The following is a 26,731-nucleotide window of genomic DNA, read 5'->3' as shown; positions in this document are numbered from 1 at the left end:
AAAATATATTTAAAATTAAATGATGTAAGCAAGTAGGACTAACAGATAGACAAAAACTAATTATTTTTATAAGGAAATAATTATGCAACAAAAGGTTAATTAAAGTATTAAGAAATGTAGCATCATCTTGTCTAATGGTTGTTCGTGTAACAGTTTATAAAATAGAAGTAAAAAATATTAAACTGAAAGGGCAGAAAGATAAGGAGTGGTGTTAAGGTTCCCAGTTAAAGCCCTTTTGTTATTTAAGGGGTGGTGATGATGGTGAGAGCGATGAACTATCAGCTGAAATCTACGCTGGTCCTCCCCCACCATCGCCATCTCTGGTATTATAAATGATGTAAAAACAACAACACTGCACAATCGAATAAAAAAAACATCTGAACAATAAAAGCAAACGAGACAACTATGATGACAAGGTTTGCCTTTGACATAATTAAAGAAAAAGAATAAATAACGGTAATTAGGCAAAACTAAGCGAGTTTTCTGATGCTTAACTGCACCATCTGCTGTAGCGCTGTGGTGTTTGTTAGGTGGAGACCGCCGTCAAAGCACTCCTACAATTACACCAAGCACTACTACCACTGTTGTAGTTAATAGTAGAGGGTTTTGACTAAGCAGGAGCAGTAAATTTGTAGCAGGCAAGTTGCACACTGGGAAAATGGATGGTGTGTCGCCCTACATGTCGACATAACTCAACGGATTTCATGTAATTTGCCTATAATTTCTCATCTACCACTCTCCTGTACAACTACAGTTACTAACTTCAACATCCTTACCGTCTTCTCTTACATTCCAGCAAAGGTAAAAAAAGGAATTCCTTCTTCTTCCGCTTTATTAGCAGTTTTTCTTTATTTTGTTTTGTTTGTTTGTTTTTTTGCACAAATTGTTATCGCTTGTTCTTTTTCTCTCTCACTTTCTCTTTCTTACCCTCCCATTTTCCAGGCACGCAATATTAATTTTCATTGTTTTTAAGTCAAATTATTCTCCCTTTTTATTCTTAAAACCCCTGTACAACACTATTAAAATCATTCCTCTACTAATCTCTTCAATGTAATCCACTTTTCGAAGACATCGATACTTTTAGAGTTGTTAAAGAAAGCTATCAGAATATAATTACAGCAGGTGCTTTATTAATAATATTATTATTCGTCTTATTATTATCATCAATGTCTTCTACATTCCTAACAACATAACCATAATCATCTAATAAACTGGATTACACAGTCGTGTTTATCAAAACTTTTAAACTAGATTACGAAGCTTAAACTTCACAGTTTTGTTTATCCCAGGACTGCAAACATTAATGCTTTACTTTCTATTCCTCGCCAGTTTTCCCTTCTCAAAACATAACAATAACAGTTTTGTGAAGACTTTGCACACGGTTGCAGCCATTTCTTCTTCTAACCTGTAAATAATATTTTGTCGATTAGAAAAAATATTTAGTAGATTATGTAACAACGTCGTCTCTGTTTACAGAGAATATTTTTCTCTAGGTTGCAGCTTCTCTAGCTATCAACTAGTTAACTAAAACTGGTACCATTGCCACACACACATGTATGTGTGCGCGCATATATATATATATATATATATATATATGTGTATGTATATATACATATATATATATATATATATGCCATCACACAAGGCAAAAACATTTCCCCCCTAATTGCTCTACACATGCAATGTTTCTGCTGACATATACACTAACATCTACTCCTCTACCCGGCTTGCCTCGTTTAAACCACTTTCTCTGTTGGTACTGTTACAGTACCCAGCTTTCAGTCGCTGCTTATCACCACCGATGTACTAGTGTGTGTATATATATATATATATATATATATATATATATATATAATGCAGTTAGGTTTTGAATATTGGGGTCGGGAGAAATGGAATCAGGCACTAGTGATACGTTCCTTATTTCATATATGTGATTGTGTAATTGAAAATCTATGGCGAGTTCTGTGATATACATACATACGTACATATATATATATGTATATATATATATATATATATATATATATATATAGTATGATTACGTTGTTCTGTGAGAGTCCGTGGCAATACTTATGTTATTATTGCTCTAGAGAAAATCTAAGCCGAAACATTGTCCATCGACTGGTAAACCACTCCAATTTTAGTTCAGACTCGATATCACCTCGCCACACCTGCATCAGACTTATTTTCAGGTGAGCTGTTATCAAAACCCATCCCTGTACAAAAATTATGTATATTTGGATTGTTACATTCACTACTTTCTCAACAAATCCTCGACCATCGTTTCACCTCTCTAAATGTCACGTTTAGTTTTGTTTTTTTGTTTATTTGCTAAAATATAGTTTTAATTATTTATTTTATTTTATTTTAATGTTCCTTTCACTTTCTTTACTGAAAATGGTGCTTCCTGGCTTATTAATTTACTAATTATTGAAATGACAATTTAAAATGAACAACCTTATTTCGACTTAAAATCTTTTTTTTTTTTTCTCAAATCATAAATTGTTAAACTGTTCCCATCACTGAGGTTCGATCTTACACCCTATCCTCCCAAACAAGAGAACAAAACGGTGGATCAACCTTCTGTTTACCTTAGATCAGTCATTACACTCCACTATTTTGCTTTTGCTTGAACGAGAATCACTATTTATGTCACTGTCTGTCATTAGTGTACACTTTTCCATGCTTACATAGGCCAGATCGAATTTGTTGAGGCAGATTTTCTACGGTTGGATGCCCTACCCGTCGCCAACTCTCACCTGTTTCCAAGCAACTCGTATTTTGTGTGACACTGGAAACAAAAGAGAATTGCTTGTATGATGGTGATCCTCATTTACAACAACACTTGGAGATATAGTCACATATATATGTGTGTGTGTATACATAATGTGTGTATGTGTATATGTGTGTGTGTGTATGCGCATGCGAACGGCTTCTTTCATTTTCCATCTACCAAATTCACTCACAAAGTTTTTGGTTCGCGCAGGTCTATAAAAGAAAATGTTTGTTTAAAATGTGACGAAGTGGGACTGAACCAGATACCACATGGTTGGGAAGCAAACTTATTAACCACACGGCCATGCCTGATCCTATAAATAAACCTAAATTCCATTAAAAAGTGCTGACAACTTCCTGTAATTCATTATGGACTAACCTACTATTTCCAGGGTGTTGATCAAAGCAACAAGTTTCTTGACCAGAGGAAATGGCCAAAAATGGGTCCTGACTAAAACTCTAGCTCTAACGAGTACCCACCCACTAATAATTTCATCCCGTTTCTCTGTATTTCTTATGCAAAAGAATTCTGAATTTATTGTAATGCAATATCGTCCGTAGTTCTTTGATGTTTAGTAAATAAAATTTTGTTATTCCTATTGGAAAGTTGAATATTTTTGGTATTTCCTTTACTTGTACGTTGAGACTATTTTTGCTAAACCGCACTTTCCTTCTATTTTCCTGACAGCCCCTGAAACTTTTCACCAATGGTGAATGTCTGTATTTCTTTTTTCCTTTTCTTTTTATCCATTTTTTTATGTGTGTTCAAATAGCCACAGGTCGTTTCAGCTTATTTTTCTCGTTTGTCTTCTGGTTATCATTGTTTTTGTTACAATTCGGACCAAGTATGCTGATATGATATGGCATATTTAGTGCTTTCTAATTTCAGCTATTATTCAATGCCTGCTCAAAACAATTTAAGATTATTACAATCATTTAACTTTTGCATGCATCAACTAATATACATGTGCATACACTTTCAAGTTTATACACATACATGTTACGCATGTACACACAACACACATCTGCAACTTTGTTCTTGTATATACATAATTATGTACACACAATGCATATGCATGCATCAAGTTTATACACACTTACATACACATAATAGTTATGTACATACATGCATATACGTTCGTCTTTAAGGTTGTACACACATGTACATGATAGTAATATACACATACATGCGCATACCTCTTCAAACTTATACACATAATAGTTATGGACTACACATATACGTACGTAACAGTTGTTCACAGACATACAATACTTGTGCATATACATCTTATACAAGATACATATAATAGTTCTGTATACACACACGCACACACATGTAATCTTCAGATTTTATACTCACACATAAATAGATGTCTAACAAATCTTCAAACTTATACTCATGCACACACTTGCATATATCTTCAAGTTTATACATTTACATACACAAGTGTTGTGTGATGAGAAGTTTGCTTTCCAACAACATGGTTCTGAGTTCAGTCCCACTGTATGCCACTTTGGGTGAGTGTCTACCAAATGGATTTGGTCGACAGAAACTGAATATATATATATATATATATATATATATATATATATAGTGCCGGTGGCACGTAAAAAGCACCCACTACACTCACGGAGTGGTTGGTGTTAGGAAGGGCATCCAGCTGTAGAAACACTGCCAGATCAGCCTGGTGCAGCCTCCTGGCTTCCCAGACCCCAGTCGAACCGTCCAACCCGTGCTAGCATGGAAAACGGGCGTTAAACGATGATGATGATATATATATATGTATATGTATATAATTGAGCATAAGCAGCATCATATGTTGTGTGCAAGAGAGAAGACAGCACTGGTATAGTCAGATGGTGCATATGGACAAGGAGAGTTGCATAAAGAAGCGCCAATCTGTATGGAGAGAACCTGCGGAAGAGGTACACTCTGAAAACATGGGATGAGGTGGTGAAGCATGCTCTTCAGATGTTGAGTCTCCAGAAGGTAATGACAAGTGATCAAGACTTTTGGCAATTTGCTGTGCTTGAGAAGACACATCAACCCAAGTGAAATCATATATAAAAGTCACCCACTATACTCATAGAGTGGTTGGCATTAGGAAGGGCATCCAGCAATGGAGACCAAGCCAAACCAGACTGAAGCCTGGTACAGCTCTCCAGCTGACCAGTCTCAGTCAAACCGTCTAACCCATGCCAGCTTGGAAAATGGATGCTAAATAATGATGAAGATATATAGTAGTGGCTGTGTGGTAAGTAGCTTGCTTACTAACCACATGGTTCTGGGTTCAGTCCCACTGCGTGGCACATTGGGCAAGTGTCTTCCATTATAGCTCCAGGCCAACCAAAGCCTTATGAGTGGATTTGGTAGATGGAAACTGAAAGAAGCCCGTCGTATATATATATATATATTTATATATATATATATATATATATATGTATATATACATAGGCGTAGGAGTGGCTGTGTGGTAAGTAGCTTGCTTACCAAGCACATGGTTCCGGGTTAGGTCCCATTGCGTGGTATCTTGGGTAAGTGTATTCTGCTATAGCCTCGGGCTGACCAATGCCTTGTGAGTGGATTTGGTAGACGGAAACTGAAAGAAGCCTGTCGTATATATGTATATATATATATGTATGTGTGTGTATATGTTTGTGTGTCTGTGTTTGTCCCCCCACCATTGCTTGACAACCGATGCTGGTGTGTTTACGTCCCCGTCACTTAGCGGTTCGACAAAAAGAGACCGATAGAATAAGTACTGGGCTTACAAAGAATAAGTCCTGGGGTCGATTTGCTCGACTAAAGGTGGTGCTCCAGCATGGCCGCGTTCAAATGACTGAAACAAATAAAAGAAATCTCTATATATTGATTTTAAAAACATATTTTTAAAAATAATAGTAATACTTTATTATTATTATTTTTGTTTCTTAGTCAAAAGCTCTTCCAGCACACATCTTTTGGCCTCTTCAGCGACTCTTTATCCCACCACATGTCTTGTCTTGTGTTTAATTGGCAAAATAGGACTACCCCCAATTATAACAATACCTGTTTCAACACAATTTTATATCAAGAATCGTGCAAAACAAATACATAAACGTAAAAATCTGTATATATATGCGTGTGTGCATGTATGTATGTGTGTGATTTTCTGTCTGTCTTCCCCCACCATGGTGTGGGTGTGTTAAACCCATAACTTAAGGTTCAGCAAAAGTAGCCAATAGAATAAGTACCTGGCTTTAAAAAATAAGTACTTTGAGTTGATTTGTTAGGCCAAAATTCTTCAAGGCATTGCCCCAGCATGGCCGCAGTCTAATGACTGAAACATTAAAAGATAATAATAGTTTGGTGCATGCACACACACTTTTTCATATGTTCTGACACTCGTTTTTTCTGTTGTTTACCATTCCTGTTTTCTTAGTTATTAATATTTAAAGGTATAAAATATTTTTTCCTGGCATGTTTTCAAATATCAATGTAACCTTACTTTTTTTCTGTGTACTGACTGGGGTGTGTGTGTGTGTGTGTGTGTGTGTGTGTGTGTGTAAGAGAGAGAGAGATAATAGTTTTGGTAACAAGACAGTTCAGTCTGCTGACCATCAGCTGTAATATTACTCAGAATACTTGCTGCTGGTTGATCATAGAATATATACCTTACTGGTGAACAAATGACTGCAACTTTTGCAAACTTCAAATTGGTGGGTTTATTTCTTTCTTTTTTTTTTAATTTTATTTACGGCAAGATCTCCTCATTCCTGACTAGCTTTGGACCACACACCCATGTATATATAATATACAATATGTATATGCATATGTGAGTGTGTGTGTGTGTGTAGGCATAGCATTGGAGCAGACATTGTTTTGTAGTTAAGAAGCTTGCTTCCTAACTATATAGCCCTAAGTTCAGTCCCACTGTGTGGCTCCTTGGGCAAGTATTTCCTGCGTAGTTCCAAACCAACCAAAGACTTGTGAGTGAATTTGGTAGATGGAAACTGAAAGAAACCTGTTGTGTGTGTGTGTATGTAAGAAGATACACACACACACACACATAAGACATGGTATAAATAATTGTCATTACATATTTCCTGTATTAAAGCAAATTTGGCTTACAGCTGTTTCCAGTAGTTGTTATAAGTATGTTACTGATAGGTTTACACAGTTGGTCTATTGATCAGTTGATAAAAATTGAACAAAACAATGCTACTTTCATCAGAGCCATTTCTGGTTGGCACATGGCTCAGTGATTAGAGCTTTGGGCTCACAATCGCGAGGTAGTAAGTTCAGTTCTAGGACTTGTCTGTGTGTTGTGTTCTTGAGCATTACACTTTATTTTATGTTGCTCCAGTTCATTCAGCTCTAGAAATGAGTTGCAACATCATTGGTGCTAAGCTGCATCAGCCTTTGACTTTCCCTTGGATAACATCAGTGGTATTGAGAAAGGAGGCTGGTATTCATTAGTGACTGCTGATCTTCCATAAATAACCTTGTCTGGACTTGTGTCTCAGAGGGGAACTTTCTAGGTACAACCCCATGGTCATTCATGACTAAAGGGAGTCTTTACCTTTTACTCTCTCTCTCTCTCTCTCTCTCTCTATATATATATATATATATATATTATATATATATATATATATATACACACACACACACTACACTCTCAGAGTGGTTGGTGTTAGGAAGTGCATCCAGCTGTAGAAACTCTGCCAGATCAAGATTGAAGCCTGGTTCAGCCATCTGGATCGCCAGCATGGAAAGCGGACGTTAAACGATGGTGGTGATGATGATGATAATATATATGACCCAGAATAATAGTGCCTGTTAGGTCCCAGCTATGGGCTGGCTAGCATGCGAACTAGTGCAAGTGCAGGATCCCTAGTTCTTATTATAACTTCATTTTAGAAGATAAACTTTAAAAAACCTGAAGTGCAGTTTGGTTTCTAGTCATCTCAACCTCTGTTGTGCCACTGGTTGGGCTGAAAAATGGTTTCAGCAATCTTTTATCCACTCAAAACAAATTCGAACATAGGAACTTTTTGGACTCTCTGAACATTTGCATGGATTTTTCTTACATTTTTACCCCCTCACTCTCTTTCAATATTATCATTTACTCACCAACATCATTCTTTCTTCTCTTCCTCTCTATAGAGTTCCCACTCATTAGTATGTGTGTGTGTGTGAGAATGTGTGTATACCCTTGTCTTGACATTATATGATGGTTGTATATGAGCATCACCATTATCTAAGTGATGTTCATTTCCAGTCTTCCATGGAAAATATATCTGATCATGAGGAAATAGGCGCTTGGAAACAGGTGAGGGCTGATGATGGGAAGAGCATCTGGCAGAAAAAATTTGCTTCAACATATTCCATCTGACTCGTGCAAGCATAGAAAACATGACATTAAATGATGTCGATATTCTTTTATTCTTTTCTTTTACTTGTTTCAGTCATTTGACTGTGGCCATGCTGGAGCACCGCCTTTAGTCGAGCAAATCGACCCCAGGACTTATTCTTTGTAAGCCTAGTACTTATTCTATCGGCCCCTTTTGCCGAACTGCTAAGTTATGGAGACGTAAACACACCAGCATCGGTTGTCAAGCGATGTTGGGGGGAGGGGGCAAACACAGACACACAAACATACACCCCCACACACACACACATATATATACATACATATATATGACAGGCTTCTTTCAGTTTCCGTCTACCAAATCCACTCACAAGGCTTTGATCGGCCCGAGGCTATAGTAGAAGACACTTGCCCAAGGTGCCACGTAGTGGGAATGAACCTGGAACCATGTGGTTGGTAAGCAATCTACTTATCACACAGCCACTCCTACACCTATATGTACACATACACACAAAGGTGCACATAATATATGCACAAAAGCTCAATGCATGTATATAGATATTAAAAAGATAGGTAGATAGATATTAATTAATTAATTTAATATTCATAAAAAAAAGATGGGATTTGCCTCCATCATTTCTTTTTCAAACTTTTCTGAATTTTCTTCCGTTTCATTTTGTCTTCTTTCAGTTATCTTTGTAACCTAGAACATTACTTCTCTTTTTTTTTGTCATTGTGCAGCACTTTCCAATTCACATTTAGCATTGATTTCCTTTGATAATCTATCATCTTCTTTCTGCAGTTTCATTGATGTCAAGCTGTTTCTCTACAACTGAAAATTCCTTCATCATTTGCTATTATCTGTTGTTGTATATTTGAAAAGTCAATTCTTCACTTTCTTTTTCTTACATTCTTACCCCTCACTCTCCTTCAGTATTATCACTTACTCACCTACATCATTATTTTTCCTCTTCCTCTCTATAGAGTTCCCTCTCATTTATTTTTTTTCTCTCAATCAAAACCTGTCTCCACTGCTTCTCTTCATTTCCAAATGTTTCTTTCTCCCATGCATACAGTTCAATATTTTACAAGATTTTCTCTATGTCATTCTCTCATTTTCTCATCCTCTGTATCTCTGTTATTTTATCATGTTACCATTCAAATTCCCTATCTCTACTATTTATACTAATACCTCTCTTTTACTGTATTACTTACTTTTCCCCCATCCCTCTCTATATTCCACTGCTTGTCTTGCTTGCTCACTGACTGCTAGAGACATATCTATCTATGTATCTCTATATGTATATATATATACACACGGAATTTGAACTCAGAACATAATGGCAGACGAAATACCATTAAGCATTTTGCCTAGCATGCTAACATTTCTGCCAGCTCATTGCCTTTATATTCATATATTGATGGATTTGTGTGTGTATGTGTGTGTGTGTGTGTGTGTGTGTGTGTATCTATAAACACACACAAACAAACAAATATTGTAAAAATTGATAAAGTTGTTAAAGCATTGGATAGAATGCTCTGTGATATTGATTTCAGACTTCTGGACTCTGAGTTGAAATTCTGCTGAAGTCAACTTTACTTATTATTTCAGAGTTGATAAATAAAATACCAGTCAGGGGCAGTGGACTGGTAGAATGTTAGACAAGATGCTTTCTGGTACCTCACTACATTTTGAATTAAAATCTTAACTGTCTCCATAAAAAAAAAAGAAGTCTTTTGAGCCCCATTTAAAATGATGGTGGGCTTGAAAAGTCCTTAAGCAAGTGTTAGAATCAGCTTCATTAGCCATCTACTGTCACATAAAACTTAATGAGCTGCTTGGTTGAAATCATGGTCATCATTGATCACCAATGGAGGAAAACACGTATGTGCACACACATACGCACACACACTGGGAAAAGAAGCTGAGTGAGGTGATAGAAGAGAAGCAGAGTGCTAAGAGTGAGAGGGTGATAGAGAAGAGGGAAATTGATGAGAGAGTGAGAGACATTTGCATGATGGTTGGTGGTGAAATTAGATGTAAGCAACATAATTGACAGAAGAAATGATAAGAGGAAAAACCAGAGTGATGGGGGCGATAATATGACTGTAATAGGGGGGAGGGGGAGTTGTAGCAATTATGTTATGTCAAAGGGTTGAACTTAAATTCTTGAATTATTTTCTCCTTCCACAAACATAATAAGGCGGTGTAACCATTTCAAAGCAAAACATCCTGTTGTTAGGATCAAATCAAATAACTCAACTTGGCATACACCTTTATTTTTATGCACATTATGTGCCAGATAAATCTGAAAAACATTTTTTTCACATGGTGTAAAGTAACCATAGTGACAATGTAAACAAAGCAAGGCCTTTGAAACAAGTAAAGCTTGTTTTTTTTATTTTTTTCTAGTTAAAATGTTTATATTCAGTTCCAATCTGGCAATAGAAGAAAATAGATCGAGCTCATATGATGGAGAACTTATGTGGTTGGGCAGACATGCCATCAATTTTACATTATACTTGGTTCCAAAGCCTTGATAGATTAACCATTTTGCTGGACCATCCATGGTCATGGAATAATAATTCATCAACACATCTCTAACCTACTAATTATACAATGTATCTAAGGTACTTTGAACAGTTCTACTTTCACTTGGATCAATATGGATTGGCATTTATGTTTGACACTATCCCTTCTCTCATTTCTCTTACTCATAGCTATGGATAACTTTAAGCTAAATTAGCTGAGAATCTATCAAAACTTTGGTATTGCCACTAATGAATGCAGTATAAACAATGTATATAAACACATGGTGCACATAATGCCACCTGTGGCCATTCAGTGAACTAAACTGGTAACCACAAGAATTTCAATTTTCCCCTTGTAATTTATCCACACTAAAGGAGGTGCTGGGCCATCAGTTACCAGAAAATTGGTAGGGTTGTTGTATTTTTTTTAATACCAGTAACTGCAGTGAGATACTGTATTGTTGATGTTATGTAAGTTTTTTAAAAATATGTAAAAGAGTGGAATTTTCCATAAATGAAAGCTTCTAGGCCAGAGAAAGATGTATTTGCACCTTCATTTATCTATTATATGAAAACTATTCATGCTATCTTTGTTATTAAGCCTGACTCTGTTAACTCTTTTGATGACAATCTGCCTGAGTCTGTCCCAGGTTCCATTATACAAATTTCTTGTTTCATAGTGATCTAAATTAAAACTTTCCATCAAAATATCGTGTTAATCTATGATCCAATGTTGACAAAGTTATTTTACTAAATGCTTTGTTATTTTCAAAATTAATTGTGAAATAAAGGCAGTGTATTTCAACAGAATTACTATAACAAAATAGTTAAATAAATGTCCTCTTTTACTCTTTTACTTGTTTCAGTCATTTGACTGCGGCCATGCTGGAGCGCCGCCTTTAATCGAGCAACTCGACTCCGGGACTTATTCTTTTGTAAGCCCAGTACTTATTCTATCGGTCTCTTTTGCCGAACCACTAAGTAACGGGGACATAAACACACCAGCATCGGTTGTCAAGCAATGCTAGGGGGACAAACACACTCACACAAACACACACATGCATATATATATATACATATATACGATGGGCTTCTTTCAGTTTCCGTCTACCAAATCCACTCACAAGGCATTGGTCGGCCTGAGGCTATAGTAGAAGACACTTGTCCAAGGTGCCACGCAGTGGGACTTGAACCCGGAACCATGTGGTTGGTAAACAAGCTACTTACCACACAGCCACTCCTGTCCATATATTTTTATCACAACTATCACTTTGAATTCTGTTACCTTCTGATGTACTGTTTTTGAATTATTTTACTTATCAATAACTAGCTTAAAAGCCAAACTTCATGCAAACTTTTAAGATAGCTCCTGCAGAGGGCTCATTGGGACTGCCATCCAAAACCAAAGAGAGCCAAATAGTATGACTATAATATGTCTATAATGGCTATATGCCCTTGTTGTGTTTGATCAGAAGTTAACAACAGATGAGAATTAAGTAATGCAATCACTCTATTGTCCCAGTCCCAAGTTGAATTCCAACTGTTGGCCAATTTGTCCCTAAGTTCTTATCTTGACATAAAAGTAACAAAGTGAATGTCATTTATCTCCCCCTTGATCTTTGACGTCATCTGACAAATACCAAGCAAGTTGATGTGAATCCACCAAGCCTTAACTGCTAGAAATAGCAACCCAAATGCTTTTAAATCATATTTCAATACTGGATGTTCAAGAACCAAATGAAGGGCAGATTTTCAATCCCAGGATCATCCTGATTCCAAAAAGGTATAATATGTCTAAGTAGATCAAATGTAAACTGAGATACAGAGTGTTCCCAGATGGACAGACAGAATTTTGCTTTTATTAATATAGACTAGCTATTTTGACCCATGTTTCACTCGGGTTTTGGTGGGGATGGCAACCAAACTGTAGCCCTGAGCAACTTACAACCCTCCTCACACCATTGCCCACCCCATTTTACCCCCCCCCGTGTAAATTTTGGTGCCAACCGACCCCATCTACCTCCCCTTAAACCGTTCCTATCCCCAAATGAGACAAATAACCAAGAAATCAAACAACTTTTTCGCATTTCAGCTTTATAGATATTAATGAATAACACAGTTGTGTCAGTTTCTGTTCTTTAAATGCAGTTATGCTAAATAAATACTAAATTTTGGTATTACATTTTGAAATTGGAGTCATTCACTACATTGCATCAGCAAGAGCATGCATTTACTCCACAAAATTTGTCACAGAGCAACTGAGAATAGAAAAAGATAGAAATGGAGAGATGCAGCTAATTGACATTTGATGGTAAAGAGTGAGAGAGATTGAAGCATAAAAATAAAACATTTCACACTAATGTATGTTCACTCAGAATTTGCTAAGGTAGCATAATGGAAGAGAGGGTGATAGAAAGATACAGTGATGTATATCAGTAATGAGTTATAGAGAAAAATGTGTTAGAGAGAGAGAGAGTGTGTGTGTGTTTATGTGATAGATAGCAACATAAAGATTGGTAATGGTGAGAGAGAAAGAGAGAGAGAGATTAATGGCAACCAATGAGAAATAAGTAGTGAGAAGGAGAGACAGACAATGATTGTGTCTGTGTACGTAACAAAGGTGGTTGGTGACGGAGAATTAATGTGAACGTAAAGGGTAGGACTTGTTAAGGTTATCTACAGATTTTCTATAGTCATTAATAAAGGGTAGGAGAGATCCAAAACTTCACACTTTGTACACAAGCATCATACAGTCTGTTCTTTGCTCATTGTTGTCAGCTAAATTGATATCTCCATGATTTTTTTCATTTTGTTCATATTCTGGCAATTGTGCTTTCAGAACACCAACATGTCCACTATTTGTTAGGTCACCTATGTAGCAAAATCCCTTGTCTACTTCTAGGAAGCCTTCTCAGCTTTTGAGGAAATTCATTTCACTGGAAACCTTATTACTTGTTAATACTTTTGCATTTGTCACATATAAAGTTTTTTTTTTCTCTGTCAGTCTGCCCCTGATCCTATTGCATCACTTGTGCACAATGCCAATTTTAAGCCAATTAGATGGATTTGTTCAAATTGGGCCCTTGAACACACTCGAGAGAAGGATGCTATGATGAATTTTTAGCCTATCATTGTAGCAAATGGTTGGGCCTCAAGCCCTCAGTGCATTTTGGCTGGGACCAGCATACTACATGAAACACAAAATATCAATCTTCAGTTTTTGTAGAGTAGTGGGCCCTGCACTTCCTAGTGCCTGCCTACTTGTACATCCTTAAATGACATGGGATACACCATATGGAACTCTTACCTATTTCTTTTCTTTTGAGTATTTCAAGTAAGGTAACTTGCCTGCGACCAGAGAGTCCTGTCTTCTTTTGAGCTTATCAAAACTTTTAGTTTTTGCTAGATTTACTTTGAATCCTTTGGTTTTTAGATTTTTTTAGATTTTGAAGTGAGGTTATGAAACTTCCAGTACTCTGTGACTGTTTTATGAAAATTCACTATGAAATAAGCTAAGCTGCTTGAATATTTCAAAACTTGAGGAATAATTTGGGAAAAGAAACACCATGATGATCATGATGTTTACAAGTATGGTTTGTTGGTTAAGAAGTTTGCATGATGCCCTCAGCCTCTGACTTCTTCTAGAACAACTATGAGCTGAGAAATCTTGTGAGTGGATTTGGTAAACGAAACTGAAAGAAGCCTGTTGTATATATGCATGTATGTAAGAGTGTGTGAGTGTTACTATCTCCTTTCCTTGGCTTCATATGATAGTTTTAAATGAATGTCATCAACATGCAAGCAGTGTCCTTGTAGCCAATCTTGTGTGAAAAGATATCCAGGCAAGGAGGAATATTACCTTATTTGGAAGCAGTTGAAGGTTGGCAACAGGAAGTCCATCTGGCTGTAGAAAACCTGCCTCAACTCATGCAAATATGGAAAAGTGGACATTAAAACAATGGTGATTTATCAGCATCAATCAATCTGTAAAAAAACTGTCAAAAGTCAAATCAGGAAAGTGACCCATGATGTGAAAGGTGACAAAACTGAAAAATTTCATGAATAGAGATTTTCCATACAGCTGGATTGATCTACATATCTTACATATGCCTTACTAATGGAATATGTAAGATATGTGGATGAGGAAGTTTCTTACTGGAAAACTAGAGACTTATTCAAACTTTATCTTAACTCTTTAAATGCGTAATTTAATTTCATGGTTATCCCTGATGTTAATTATCCACCAAAACATAAAATTGGTATTTTCTGTAAGTCACATTACTTCATAATAAGCTTGACGTACTCCAACAAAAGATATTTTCTAATATAGCATTCCTCAACAGCAGACATATAAAACTGCTTTTCACAGTTAAGGGTAATGAAATTTTGAGTGGATATATCTGATTTATGCAGTTAAAGGATTAATAAATTTTTTTCCTAAAAACAATATTCCTATTGATAACATTTTTTTGTGCAACCAATGGGATTCCCTTTATGCTTGGTTGATATAAATTTTTTCCTATCATATTGTATTTAAAAAAAAATCCAAATGCTATTATGATTCACTGCACAATTCATTGACTTCATCTCATTATAAAACACTTCATTCCAGTCGTGCATCAGTCATTCCCATCAGTTTGCAGTAAAGATGATCAATAAAATCAAAAGTTCTGTAAAATCTGGTGAAAAATTTCAACATCTGTGTACTGAAAATGAAGAATAATTTGACAATTTTTTCATGCAGATGTAAGATGGCTTTCTACTGCCACTCTCTGTGCCAACTAATGATATTATTTGGCAGAATACAGAAATTTCTTCAACCTGAGAACCTAACCTCATAGCACTTTCTCTCCACCCCCACCATCCCATAATTTTAATGATGGCAAATCTGCAGCTTCAGAGAAACAATGTGATCCTTATTACACTAAACATATTTCTTTTTTAACTCTTTTGATACCAAACCACCTGAGACCATTCTGTTTTAAAATTATCTAAATTAAAACTTTCCAATTGAATTATATCGTAAACACCATCTTAATAATGACAACTAAGTTCTTTATTTTCAAAGTTAATGGAAACAAAAGCATTGTATTTTAATAGAAATATAGTAACAAAAAGTTACAAATATGTATTTATTTTCTAAGATTCTTGATGTGAAATCATGTGTTGAGTTGGATATTTTTATACTTGGGGATGGTCAATTCTTTATCCTATGTGTTTCCTATATTGTTTTGCTTAGTCCATTTTTTTTCAAAAGGTGATACATGGGATAAAGAGTCACTGAAAAGGAATCAGGATGTGAAAGAGCTTTGGCCAAAAAACAAAAATAATAATTATAAAGCTGAAATAAAGACCTAACATTCAGTGCACATAAGTGGCGAAATATGACCATCCCTATATAACAAAAGGGTTAGTGAGAAAGTGCAAATTTATCATTACCACTTCCTGTGCCAAAATTCACATTATTTTCTATAACTGGCAGATGTTGCAGGGGAATTAATAGGCAGTGTTGGATTTTGGCAAACATTTGAAATTTAAGTAAAATCACGGTCATCCATACATACAGGCATGTCCTTTGCAGGTGCCGGTGCCATGTACAATTCACTTGTACGCTCGTGTTGGTGCCACATACAATTCACTGATACTGCGTAAATGCAACCATGCTGGTGGCACATAAAAAGCACCCAGCACACTCTGTAAAGTGGTTGGCATTAAGAAGGGCATGCAACCATGCCAAAACAGACAATTGGAGCTTGGACAGCTCCCTGGCTGGACAGCTTCCTGACTGATCAGCTCCATGTCTAATCATAAGCATAGAAAATACACTTGATGATGATGATGATGTCTTGGAATCAAGATTTGGGGATATCACTAACACAGATGTACCTAACCAGATCTTTGATCCTTCATTATTGATGTGGGTCAGGTGATATCCAAGGTTAGGTGAATGTCTTATATTTTCCTATGGATACTGAATCCAAAATAAGGCTATAAAGTTATGTGGATAAACAATAATATTGTTGCAGGATACTTGAATTTGTGGTCAATTTTTGCTCCTTTCTTTTTCTTTCTCAGTTGATATCTTACTGAAACAGTGTTCTGGAGGGTAAATCTATAGTGTTGATGCCACAAATAAAAACTGTGCCCAATAAGTGATGTGTATTAGGAAAACATAGAAACTGTGCCAAACTGAAATGTTAGAACAAGACTTAGTCCTCTGATACATCAGAACCTGCAGAATTGTCCAATCCATGCCAGCATGTAAAGCGGATATAAAATGATGACGATATATATGTATATGAGTATAATTATATGCGTGTGTGTGTGTGTCTCTCCCTGTCTCTTTCTCTCTCTCCCTTCTCTCTTTCTATAAATAGATAGGTATAATACACACACACACACACAATCATTTTAATGTCCACATGGGCCAGATGGAAATTATTGAGCCAGACTTTCTATGGTTGTGTACCCTTCCTGTTACCAAACCTCACCTGTAATATTTCCCCATAGCTGGACAAGTTTACAACCTTTCATAGGAGATTGGGAATAAAAGGCACCGCTTGTATGACAGTGAGACTCATTTACATTATGTGATAAGGACACACACACGCATTTGTGTGTATTAGCCAAAAGTTTCACACATCGCACTTATCAGTTTGATAAGTGCACTGCCATACACAAAATTTTCATCCCATAGACCACTTATTACTTTCTATCAATTAAACAATTGATGTCATCGTCATCATCGTTTAGCATCCGCTTTCCATGCTGGCATGGGTTGGACAGTGCAACTGGGGTCTGGGAAGCCAGAAGGCTGCACTAGGCCCAGTCTGATCTGGCAATGTTTCTACGGCTGGATGCCCTTCCTAACGCCAACCACTCCATGAGTGTAGTGGGTGCTTTTTACGTGCCAGACGAGGCTAGCAAACGGCCACGATTGGATGGTGCTTTTTATGTGCCACCGGCAGAGGCCAGGCGAGGCTGGCAAACAGCCATGATTGGATGGTGCTTTTTACGTGCCACCGGCACAGAGGCCAGGCGAGGATGTATATATATATATATATTAGTAAGAAGTGAGGAATTACCCCAAAACGATAACCAGCTTGCTTTCAATTAAGTATTCAAAATATGTTATTCAACAGTTAACACATAAATCCAATAAAGTTCTTGTAAGATAAGAAATTAGAGGAATATTCCATTGGATAATTCTGAATATATTTCCTTAACCATAAAGGTTTCCTGGAATATAAATATTGACAATATTAAAAATAAGGATTACTCCAAAGTACCAATAGCATTACCTTTAATTCTATACTGTCTTTTAAGACCGAAACATGTTTCAATTGCGCCAGTTAGTAATCAGTGCATTTTGCAACCCTACTATAAAACAGTGCAGTCTCACCCAGGTCTTAACTTGATATCCTTCAGTTTGGCCATTTAATGATTTTCTTTTATAACCTCAACATTGTATAATTTTGGCTTTTACTTCTGGTCAAGTTGTTCAAAATAATTACACTAGTCTAGTTTTCATATGTGATCTTTGAGGAGGTCAATTTCTCACAGTGGACATTTTTTGCATTTCATAGGGATATCCTCTTGATCTTACTAGGTCAGTTCTGATTGAGTCAAACTACAAATCAGACATTCAATCCATAACCAGCTTGTCTTGTTATTCTTTTAATCAGGAGAAAACTCAGTATGTTTGCAATGGGGTGAACTTCATAAAAGGCAGCCAATGGTCAGGCAGTAGTGTTAAAACAGATAATGGATTGTGTCTACCATCCTACATCTAAGACTGTATTCTCTATTTTATCTATTTTTCTTAAAGCTTGTAAGATGTGGTATGAAGAGATTTAATTGTTGTTTTTAATATTTCACTATTTTCTGGCATGTCTGTGTTGATGAATATTAAAATCTATGTTATTAATTGATGCCTGAAGAAGTCCTGAATGGCATTAATTAATGCCAACATTTCTATTCTGTTTAAAACTGAGCTCTTGGTTTTAATATGCCCTGGTTGGCTCAGTTCACCCAAAGAAATGATGTTTAACACAAATGTCAGTTTCTTTGAGTCATTTTTGTACATTTATAAAAATGTTTTCAAATCAGTTATGATGAGAAAGCCACATGGATAGATGGCACATAGTCAGACATGACTGTTCAGTGGTTCACAGACTGTTTTGGAACAAAGGTGCACTATAGTGGTTATATTTTCCCAGCGATAAGAAACCACTTCACATTTCTTTCTGGATCCAGTGTGTATATAGAGGGTGAACCTTCATAAAACACTTGGTTTTAGTTCATCTTACAGTTTATTTAATCTTTATAACTTAATAGTTTTATGCCTTTATAACTTTAAAAAAAAAACTACTTCTGACCAAGAAAGCTGTATTGTCAGTTACAAGGACTGACAGAAATATCAAGCGATTTTTCTTTGACTAAATTTTCAATTCTAAGCTGAGAGGGTAGTTTGGGCCAGAAACCAAACAGCTTGCTTTTAAACAAGAACTTACCTCCATGTACACTTGTGTACCACTACACTGGGCTGTAATAGATTGCAATTGGTTGAATGAGAAGTTTCTTATTACACAGATGGGTGCCATGGTCTCTTACATCACCAGGGATTTTCTATGTTTAACTTAATACAACTGAAATTTTTTGTGAACAAATTACATTTAATTATGAATATTAAGTACTTCAACATCATTAGAAACATTAGTACACTGGATCAAAAGCTTGGCAGCATTTTGTCTGTTTTTGCATTCTGAGTTCAAATTCCAGAGAGGCTGACTTTGCCTTTCATCTTTTCAGGGTTGATAAAATAAGTACCAACTGAGCACTAGGGTCAATATAATTAACTTACTCCCTCCCCCGAAGTTTCTGGCTTTGTGTCAGAATTTGAAACCAATATTAAGTATTTACTTTTAATAAATACTTTGAATACTAGTAATCTTCATTTTTATCAGTGTTCTGTCTACTTTGACATGCTTGTATGAGCGAAATAGAATTCAATGAGGCAGTTTTCTACCTCAGTTAATATCATCTGAGCCATCCATGCCTTTTCTACTACCAACCCTCACATGTTTCCAAGCAAGGTGATATTTCCTTGTGGTTAGACATGTTTTCACAGACAATTTGAAATAAGTGATACTGCTAAGATGATGGTTACGCTAAAGGCCCCGAGTTAGTAGTATCGTTAGCATGCTGGGCAAAATGCTTAGCAGTATTTCACCCGTCTTTACCTTCTGCTTTCATGATTCCGGGCTTGATAAAATAGGTACCAGTTGAGCATTGGAGTCACATACACATCTATACATGCACATACGCATGCACACTCAAACACACATATGCTCTGACATACACATGTACACAAACACACACACATGTATATACATATACAATAAGCTTTCTGTTTTCATCTAACAAACCCACTCTCAAAGCCTCAGCTAGTCCAGGATTATAACAGAAGTCACTTGCCCAAGGAGTGGAATTTGATATACTGTTAATCATATTTTTCTTATGTTCATTGATAACACAATCACTTCCTCATATGTTAGTCCTGAATTTTTTTTAAATGCATTCAAAATGTAAAACTATACCCGACTTAGATAATTAATCATTAATATTGGTATAATATGTCTTACCTAAATCAACTATATTATTTAGGGCAGTCTATATATACTTTAACACACACATGCACATACACAGTTTAGTGTGTATGTATGAGTGTGTGTATAATTTGTTTTAAAAGTTGAAGCATTTGACTTTTTCTATCCAAAAGGGTTCTTAACTCTGTATTTACATGCTATTATTTATAGCTTTATTTAGTTTGGGTTTCTACAGTTTCATATAAATTATTTTACATTCTCTCAAAGTTTCTAAATTTTTATGGCATAAACAATATATATATATATATATATATATATAAAGATTAGTAGAGTTAGCTGTTGGAATAAACATCTAAGGGAAAAAAGTATCCGTTTTACTACTGGTATAATTACCTATGTTAATCCTGGGCATACTTATGCAAGCATATTATGCTCATAAGGTAAACCTGAGTTTATCAGGAATCAAATTTAAAGTAAACAGCAAATGGAGAAGTATTGATCAACAACAATTGACTAACATCAATTATTACTTTTTTATACAAATAGACTGTATCCCATCTAACAGCTGTTTCTGCTTCCAATGTTCCACGGTATTGCCATTGAAAATTCTGAAAATAATATTCATCATATTTGGTAATACATCTGATCTGGAACATGGAGCTTCATCAGAGTGAAGAAAAATACCTAAAAGAAAAGAAAAGAGGAAGAGCCTCAAGAAGAAGGTGAAAGGCTTAATATATTTAAATCAAACCATTTTGCATATGTGATGCTTCAGGACGTTGAGTAAATGACTAAACTTAAAACATTAATTGGTGAGTTAATTTTTCTATGGGAGTAATAGGGTGTATAGGTAATCAGTAAAATAAAAAATTTACCATAACAGGATATGTCAATAGGTCTTTAAAAAGAGGGAGTGATAGTGCCATAATGTTTTGAAGTAATCATAATAGTTCTTAAGATGATGTCAATAGTGCTAATTAATAATTTATCCTAATAAAACGTCCATCAATTAATTACAATAAATTACACATAATAACTCAATTATATAATCATCATCATCATCTAACGTTCACTTTCCATGCTAGCATGGGTTGGACGATTTGACTGAGGACTGGCGAACCAGGCTCCAATCTTGATCTGGCAGAGTTTCTACAGCTGGATGCCCTTCCTAATGCCAACCACTCTGAGAATTCTTGGGTTGTTGATTTTAGATATCTAAACCATTTTGCTCTATCACGTAAGGATTTTCAATAAAATACAAGTTAATAATAATAAAAAATATGAATTTTTGATAAACTATTACTTTATTAAAATGAAGCAAGTAATCACGGAAAAGCATATACTGTAAGTTTCAAGAACATATATATTCCAAATCAACATGAAATAAATCATGTTCATCATGAAATGAATCGTGAATCATCAACATCAAATCAAATGAATCTAAAAAGAATATGCTCCTAATGGTTAGCCTACATTGATTCAGAAGAAAGAAGACCACTTTGAATTCTGCTTGTGCTGTGTTTCTAGACCATCATGTGTCAATAACTAGCAGTAATCTGCCATCATACTGATATCCCATTTGCCCTGGTATCAAGCTTCCATGGTGCAAATATCCTGAGGGAACTGCTCTCTTTGTTCCTCACTGAAGTCACCACAATTGTTGGGAAAATAATCAAGATGGGATTGCAAAAAGTACATCTTGACACTCATTCTAGAGCCAACTTGAAATCAGGTCCTGGATCATTTTTTTTTCATATTCTGGTGAGTGACTGTTTCCCAAAAATCGACTTGAAGAAACTCCAGGCATTCACCCTGACACCTAATGCTTCCTCAAAATGCTTTTCCTTCATCAATTCCTGAATCTGAAGGTCAACAAAGATTCCTGCCTTTAGCTTGCCTTCATTTATATGAGGTAACTTTGACTCCAGGTGCTCAAAAACAGCTCCATTCTTCTTCAGGACCTTCACAAAATTTTTCATAAGCCCTAATTTGATGTGGAGTGGTGGCAGCAGGTAGTGGGTAGCGATTTTCTTCACTACTTCAGGGAGTGACAACCCTGCCTGACACGAGTCCCAGGCTCAACTGGCTCCGGCTGACAGTAAAAGAGAAAAGTAACATTTCTGTATAATTTTGATGTGATAGAGATGAGTAAAAAACACCATGGATCACTATTTTTCATATATATTTCGTAAAAGATATACAATCAATAAAAATCATGCAAACCAGTATAATAGAAGGCATTTGGCCAAGGTACTGTGTGGTGAGATTGAACCTGAAACTAAATAGTTGGGAAACAAGTTTCTTAGCCACACAGCCATGTCTGCACTCATATAGATGTTTGTATGTGTGTATGCACAGAAAGCTAGTAAAGTATTTGTAGTTTTTATGACTCCATACATTAATGATAGATCTTGCTATATAATTCTTAAAATTCTTTTCTTGCCTTCCAACAACAAATTACTGAATTCACAACTTCACCCCACTGACTGGTACTGCATTCCATTCGATATTGTTTTGGTCTCTCATTACCACTCTTATAAAATTACTAAGATCTGTCTTAATAATATGTTTCTGTTCTAAACTATGATATTAATGTAACAAGCCATTAAGCTTCTTTTAATTTTCTAATTGTGTGTAGGCAACATAGGAGCAGTCTAATCTGCCTGTTTACCTTGTGGCTGATTCTCTATAATAATAATAATAATAATAATAATAATCCTTACTACTACAAGCACAAGGTCTGAAATGTTGGTGGAGGGGACTAGTCAATTACATCGACCCCAGTGTTTCACTGGTACTTAATTTATCCACCCTGAAAGGGTGAAAGGAGAGTCAACCTCAGAATTTGAACTCAGGATGTAAAGATGGACAAAATGCCTCTGAGCATTTTACCCAGCATGCTAATGATTCTGCCAGAATAAAAGAAAAACGGTTAAAAAGTTTGCTGGTCTCTGTTTATTGTTATAAATAACAACTACAATAATAATAATAATAATAATAATAATAATAATAATAATAATACTCATTAATAGAGGCAAAAAAAAAATCATTAATAGAGCAAAAGCTTATTAAATAACGAATGTTTAGAGATTGTAAAGTTCATGTTCTGTAACCAAATTTATTGTCTGTGTGCTGAGAGCACCTTAACCAGTAGTTGCTCAGGAACTGTGAATGAGAACCGATCAGATGCCTAACATAGCTCACCAACACAACATGATAGATATCTCTCTAATGCTACTGGTATTACATGGAATGTTGTGATATAAACAGTAGATTCTAACATCCATAATCTGGTGTATATTTTACTGCAGGTCATAAGGTTATCTGTCTTGCTTCTTCTTTTTTTTTTTTTATATGTACATATCAATAACTGTTGATTGCCCACCCACTTAATTCTGCTTCCTAGATGTAGCATGGTGGCTTTTTTAAAAGAGTTTCAACTGTAAGAACTGTATGAGAGACATTTTTCTATTTTGTTCACAATCTTGGAATGTTTGTGGGTGAAAAGGGTGTATCAACAGTTTACATCTTGAGAGTGTGTGTGAAAAGTTAAAGAAAATCAGAATAATGATTTTTTTATATTTTATTACATTAGCATGACAGCTCAATACATAGCAATGAGAATATATAATAAGGATGGTAATAATGATTTATTTCATTGGCACAATCCCAAATAATAAAGATAATAATAATGAAAAAGAGACCTTTTATAACACTTTCAGCATAGGTTGGGTATGCCTGTACTCTTTGAAAGGTTAGCATTGGAATGCTTTTTGCAAAAGTTTACTCTATGCAGCTGATGACGTTTTTGTTATTTAATATACATCAGTCAATCTCCATGCTACTAAATAATTTATTTAAACTTTGAAATTGTAAGGAGGTCAGACATCTATTTATTTATTTAATTATTTTATTTGCTTATTTATTCTATTTATTAATTTACTTATTTATTTGTGGGTATTTGGGTGCATGTAGGTCTGTTCTTGTACAAGAGATGTGATCACTTTTCCTTAAAGGTGTTTGTTTAACTAGAAGGTTTCAGATCTTGTTTTCCCATGTGACATTTATTCTGCTCTGTTCTAGTGTGAGTGAGAGAGATTGTTGTTAGGAACCCACTTTTCAAGGAGTGTCTTTGACTACTCTTTCTCTAAAAGTATCTGCTTGATGTCCACTCCTCCATTTTTTTTTAATGTATCTATTTGATCCCTTTTTCTCTGACAGTATCTACTGGACCTCTTTTCATAACTTTGCTCTTAAAGGAAGCCTAAAAATATATTCTCTGTGTAGGAATTCTATATTGGTTTCAAATTTTGGCTCAAGGCCAGCAATTTTGGGGAAGGGATTTAGTCAGTTACCTCAACCCATGTTCAACTGGTACTTAATCTATCAACCCCAAAAGGATGAAAGGCAAAGTTGCCCTTGGTGGAATTTGAACTCAGAACATAAAAATGGATGAAATGCTGCTAAGCATTTTGCCCAGTGTGTTAATGCATTAGCCAGCTTGCCATATTGCTATGGGAACGTTCTACAGTTTCACATTAAAAACTTCTTTTTGTGTATGTGTGTGTGTGTTAAAAGTATTATTTTCAACTTGTCTACAAACACAGCCAGGCTGAAATAATTAATGTTTCTTCAGGAGTGAATAAAAAATTCTCAAACTTGAGGGGATGGGTCGCTTAGATACTAACATGGGCCCCTGTATATGAATTCTAATGGCACAGGGGCCCACTTGCCATCAGGCAAGTTGGCAACCTGGCCAGTCTGCCACTGAGTATATATTAGAAACAACTGGAAGGGAAAGTATGTTTTGTTTTGTTTTGTTTCATTTTTGTTTTTACTTTTGTTGGTTTTCTTTTTTTTTTTTAATATGAATGTTCTCTATGAAGCAAGTAGTAAATAGAGATAATTTGTTGTGATTTTGGCAATGATTTGAGGATAGTCATATCATTATCATCATCCTCATTTAATATCCACTTTTCTGTATTTGCATGGGTCAGATGGAATTTGTGGAGGCAGCTTTTCTACAGCCTGATGCCTTTCCTGTTGCTAACCCTCACCTGTTTCCAACTGAGGTAATATTGCCCTATGTATGGCCACATGTGTTTTTCACTGAAGAATGAAAATGAATAACAGTACTTGTTATTGGCCCGCATCAATTTGTACAACATCTTCCCAGTTCGGCCAGGCCCTTCTTGACGTGGCTGAAGATTGTTTTCTATCGCAACATGTTGAATATCCGACAAGGCATCGGCCTGGGCAGCAGCCATCTATGCTAGATCTGGTATTCTCCCGCTATCCAAGATCAGTGTCAGACGTATCTGTGTGCGCCCCTCTTGCCAAGAGTGATCATGCGGTCCTGAAGTTCGTCATGCACACAACTTTTTCCACGCCCACGATTACTTCGCTGCCACGTAGAGTCTTCTCTGCAATTAATCTTGAAATTCTAACCGAGGCTTCCGCGCTTCTGGACTGGCGTTCCCTGATGACGTTGTCCTCAGTTGACGAACTATGGTCATCCTTCAAAGCATATGTAATCTGTTTGACTGACCAGGCAGTTCCCGTTGGGCTTCCCAAGAGGAAGAAACACAAGCCCTGGGTGACGAAGAAGGTTAAACGAGAACGTCGACTCAGAGATATTGCTTGGGCTGAATTCAAAAATCTGGATTCGACTGCAGCTTTTGAGGTGTACAAAACTCAATGAGACCGAGCCGTGAAAATTGAAAAGAAAGAACGCTTCAGTTATGAATACAAAATCGCGGCAAATGCCAGTAGCAATCCAAAAACCTTCTTTGCCCATGTCCAGCGGAATTCCCGCTTGAACAACCAGATTGCAACATTGGTAGACTCAACAGGCGTATCGATTGAGGACCCTTATCAACAGAGTCAATTATTTGCCGAGGCTTTTTCAACTATTTTCAAACAAGATGATGGTCGTGAATCCCCTCCATTTGATAGATCGGTACCTCCAATGCTTCGATTGATCATCACGCGGGACGAAGTCAAACGTGTTATTCAAGGCCTCGATGTCAACAAGGGTCACGGCCCTGATGGCATACACCCACGGGTTATCAAAGCATTGGCTCCGGTCATCTGCGAGCCCTTAACACGACTATTCAATATGTCATTGGCGACGGGTGTTATACCTGCAGACTGGAGAACAGTGATAATCTGCCCAATTTTCAAGAAAGGGAGCCGTGAAGACCCGCTTAACTACCGACCGGTTTCCCTTACATCAATAATCAGCAAGATGTTCGAAACCATCCTTAAGAAAAGTATGATGCTCCACCTCCTAAACACAGCCTCGATCACTGATTCTCAACACGGCTTCGTGCCGAAGAGATCATGCTTGACCAACTTACTAGTAATGGAAGAATTGGTGACGCGCATCCTCGATGATAGTGATGCTGTTGACATCGTTTTATTGGACTTTGCCAAAGCTTTTGACTCGGTAAACCACCGCCTACT

At 36.1% G+C, this 26,731-nt stretch overlaps 1 protein-coding gene across 1 annotated transcript in view; it reads left to right on the top strand.

Annotated features, from left to right (window-relative positions):
* The first annotated feature begins 270 nt into the window (after window positions 1-270).
* Window positions 271-26,731, top strand: part of LOC115216284 (SHC-transforming protein 1) — a 73,774-nt gene continuing 47,313 nt past the window's right edge. The window contains exon 1 of the mRNA XM_036506978.1: window positions 271-801. The gene's annotated coding sequence lies outside the window, so the exon portion shown is untranslated. The remainder of the gene's footprint in view (window positions 802-26,731) is intronic.

Source organism: Octopus sinensis, linkage group LG10 (genome assembly GCF_006345805.1).
Source record: "Octopus sinensis linkage group LG10, ASM634580v1, whole genome shotgun sequence".
Lineage (NCBI taxonomy): Eukaryota > Metazoa > Mollusca > Cephalopoda > Octopoda > Octopodidae > Octopus > Octopus sinensis.
The sequence above is the reverse complement of the archived record's forward strand: the minus strand, read 5'-3'. Positions and strand labels throughout refer to the sequence as shown.